The sequence below is a fragment of the Coptis chinensis genome, chromosome 2 (genome assembly GCF_015680905.1).
Source record: "Coptis chinensis isolate HL-2020 chromosome 2, ASM1568090v1, whole genome shotgun sequence".
NCBI lineage: Eukaryota > Viridiplantae > Streptophyta > Magnoliopsida > Ranunculales > Ranunculaceae > Coptis > Coptis chinensis.
The window spans coordinates 107,247,191-107,251,397 of record NC_141457.1 but is presented as its reverse complement, the minus strand read 5'-3'; the positions used below and the strand labels follow the sequence as shown (position 1 = coordinate 107,251,397).

General features: G+C 39.3%; 1 pseudogene; it reads left to right on the top strand.

Moving 5' to 3' along the window:
• Positions 1 to 3,350: 3,350 nt before the first annotated feature.
• On the top strand, positions 3,351 to 3,848 carry LOC147520218 (abscisic acid receptor PYL4 pseudogene; annotated as a pseudogene).
• The last annotated feature ends 359 nt before the right edge of the window (positions 3,849 to 4,207 follow it).

Here is a 4,207-nt window from a genome sequence, read left to right as displayed (position 1 = left end):
CGCATACCGCAGCGGCTCAGTTGGAACCATGGACACAGTGGAACTGGGGGCATGGGGGTCTGCGGACCTAAGTTTCTTTTGGATGTTGATGATTTCAATTTAACTAGTAGTAGAATAGTCGATCTATATGCCAAAATGACATAATTTTTGTACACTAGTAGTAGTATACAACCAAAGCTTCCGTCCATAACTCCATTGGCAGCTGATTCCGCCATGATGCGAAGACTTACCTAAAAAAGTATCGGGGGTACTATATATAGGGATTAAAGTCCACTAATTTCCGTTGAAATACTTCTTCATTGCTTTGCGATGCGAGACTAGCTTTCTTAGAGATGATGATCATTAAGCAGTTCTTCTTTTTGCGATATGGAGTCTCATCTAGAAAACATAAATGATAAGCTCATGTCCTCTAGAGGAAAATCATAAAGTCGATCAAGAGGAATAAAATCAAGCGTAGATTCCTCCGCACCACATCTGTTCCTACAGAGGACGAGTTCTTGGCACCGCAGACTTATAGTTCGCAGCTCCAAGAGGGGGCAACTGTTACGGTCTAGTTTGAACCGAATGGGCTTCATAGGTCCGGAGAACCTAATGGGCTTTGTAGGTCCGGAGGAATGAATGGGCTATTAGGATGAGTATGCAAAAACCATAGAGCGGAGGATATCGAATAATTGGCTAGGCGGTGGATCTGTATGTGTCACGTAGTAGAGGACACATAGGAGTAGCACAGTGGATGGATGAAAGCAAGATCAAGGGTTAAACGTAGAGAGCGGAGGATTGAGTATAGCGGTGGATCTGTATGTGCCACGTAGTAGAGGACACATGGGAGTAGCACAGTGGATGGATGAAAGCAAGATCAAGGGTTAAGCGTAGAGAGTGGAGGACCGAATAGCGGCGGTGGATTCAGATGTGCCACGTAGTAGAGGACACGTGGGAGTAGCACAGTGGATGGATGAAAGCAAGATCAAGGGTTAAACGTAGAGAGCGGAGGACCGAGTATAAAAGAGAAGAAAAAACCTAATAGAGAAAGAGGACGGATAAAAAAGTTGGAGAAGAATGAGGTTAGAAAAATGAGGTCATAACAATTAGTAGCATTTTTCTTAAATTATAGTGACAACCTCCAATTTATGACCTCGTTTGATCTAGTCCATTCGTTTCAAGTGTTATCATTTACTTTGTTGCGGGGTGGGAAAATATTGCAACAAACTATCAAGGCGCCTTGATCACAACAATATGCGACATGCAAAGGGATGCTGACTTATAGGAAACAGCAGAACCTTATCTAGGCGAATCAGTAGCAATGTAATTAGACAAAAGCTTTGTTATAAGGCGAATCAGTAGCAATGTTTTTTTTTTGGGTAATCAACATTAAGAAGCAGAATTTGCATTCAGTCAATCCTCTTCCAATTCCACATGGGAGTAGGATGCACAATCGCCAACTCTTGTCTAAGTACATGAGGTATGGATCCACAATAAAAAAGGTAAAATTCAACTCGGACGCCACAAAACAAAGTTCAAGAGTATCCATTAGCATGTTACAAGGTATCATAAAAACGAAACTCGAGAAATTAACAGATTCATTGGCGTGGCTCAATTAGGACGCCAGAGTTATTTCTGGTCCTGAGGACTTGAGGTTTGAGTTTTGAGAGTTAGGGCATCACCAATGGGACCTTGATATGGCCCTGTATCTTCAAATTTAAGAGAACAATACATAAATGGGCTTCCAATGCAGCCTCTATATTGGCCCCTATAATTACCATCCTTTAAAACTATCTCTATTTCTATCACATTTATAGAGGTCCCGGTCCGTTTCGCGAGATAACACCAAAATGGGTCATAATAATTTCAGTTGAGTGGTACCAGCAAAGTTGGTCAAAATTGCTCATATATTGGGAAATATCCCAGGTTCGAAACCCCACCCGAACAAGTTGTCTGTTTAAAGTTGGTCAAAATTGCTCATATATTGGGAAATATCCCAGGTTCTGGGTCTTAGGCTATCTACACTTCCACCATGCCAATTTCACAAGAATTGAGAGTTAATACAAGATTTAAAATTAATTTTAAAAGTTAGCATTGTAGGACACAAAATATAAGGGTCCTCTATGTCCCTTCTCTCCTCTATACATATCTTCAAAACGCTGATGTGGCCCTCTATTATGAGGGCCTGCATTGGTGATGCCCTTACGCCAGGAATAAACGTGACAATCAGGTGAGTAAGGTGACTCTTCATGACTGAACCTGAAAGTATATCAGCATATGCAAAGACAAATACTAAAAAAGTAAATCATCCGATGCAGAGACAAAGTCTTATTGTCTTTGTCACACATGACGCATAGCTTGTTAAATTGTTTTCGGCTCATTAGATAGACCGAGTGCCCAAATGGTGAGCTATGAATTATTTTGCAGCTGACGTACGACTTTTGTTATTTCTAGCCACCGTGCGGCTCAGGGAGGTTTGTAGCCCACCCCAAATTTTCCAAGAAAAAAAATAGTAGTAATAGTAGTATATAATTCACCCAAAAATAAATTAGTAATCAACTGAGAATTTATTGTATTGCCATTAATTGATCGAGGAATATTCTTCATTTGCCACATGGTGAACAAATATCATTGGGCTTTTCTTTCCTACAGCTACATTTTTATTCATATCCCAATTCCATATGAACGGCTTATGCATTGGAGATGGTATTAGTCATAAATCCAGCTTATATTCTTTCTTCTTTTATTTACAGGCCTACATTGTTACATTGAAATGTTGGATGCCCGTATTGCTAAAAATAAAAGTTGATTCCCCAAAGTGTGAATTGGGTTATAGTTGGATGCCAATTTATTTTTCCCAATTTTATTACAGAAAGATCACACACATTGTGAAATTAAAACATTTATAGTCATATATATGCCGAATATCATAGGACGAGAAACATAAAGATTTCGTACTATGCTAAGTACAGCCCCCCAGAATTTAATTCCGAGTTCCTCCCCCTGATTTGGTCGGTTGTGAAGAAGGTGCCAAAATACAAGCTGCTCACCTTTTCAGCAAATGAAATCAAAAGGAACGATCTACCATACTCAAATACTCATGCATAAACCACCTGACCGGGGGGAGGGGAGGGGAGATCCGAAGATACACTGTACATAGTCAAGACCCTTACTATCAAACAAAACTAAATGACACCAAATTTATATATGTTTTAATACAGCAAACACCAAATCACCATATTTAGCAAATGCTTTCTTATTTAAACTGACTATATCCCTACTAAAAGTCACTAACACAATCAAGACCAGACAATCAACATCACTAGATTTACAATATTACTTGCGTTAGGAAACCACCACTGCACGTACTCATGTCGAGTCCTCACATTACCCATGGTCCATCACCTCAACAATGCAGCTCCTTTCAACTTAAACAAATCAATGCACCTATCTCACTGGTGTGGTCTATTGTTCGAACCTTCGATAAGCGTCAACTCTACAAAAGATTTATTGAGAGCTGTTCAATGATTAGTGGTGATGGTGATATTGGTAGTATTCGAAGAGTACATTATGTATCAGGTTTTCCTTCTGAGATGAGCATTGAACGACTTGAAGCATTCTATGATGATATACATCTCATTAGTTTTAGCATCATTGGTGGTGATCTTAAGCCTTCGAACTATAATTCAAACACGACACTCCATGAGAAAGTAGATGAACCAGAGAAGACTATCGTAGTGGAGTCTTATAGAGTCGATGTCCCTGATGGAAGTACCAAAGATGATACTGATTATTTTGTCAGTAACATTATCCGGTGGAACCTTGAGTCTCTAGCTTGTGTGGCAGAGAGTATGGTTTCTGCATCTTAGATTCTTAGCTGATCAGTTTTATGTCTAGTTACATAAAAGTATTTGTTGAAGAATTATGCCATGTAATCTTTGCTTCAAAGGTAAAGTAGAGCTTTAGAGCTTAAGTTATGTACCATTATCGTTTTGAGTGCTTCTACAGCAACACACACTTTGAACACAATTTGTGAACACAATGACGTGGCAAGCTGAGAGACCTTGATTTTCAGTACTTCTTTGAGAAATACACACGCACCCCCTGCCTGATGAGTGCCACGTCATTGTGTTCACAATTTTCGGTTCATTTTGTGTGTTGCTAAAGACTTTTCTTTATTTCGTTTACTGAAAGACTTTTCGTTTTTGTTAGTTTCTTTATTTCGTTT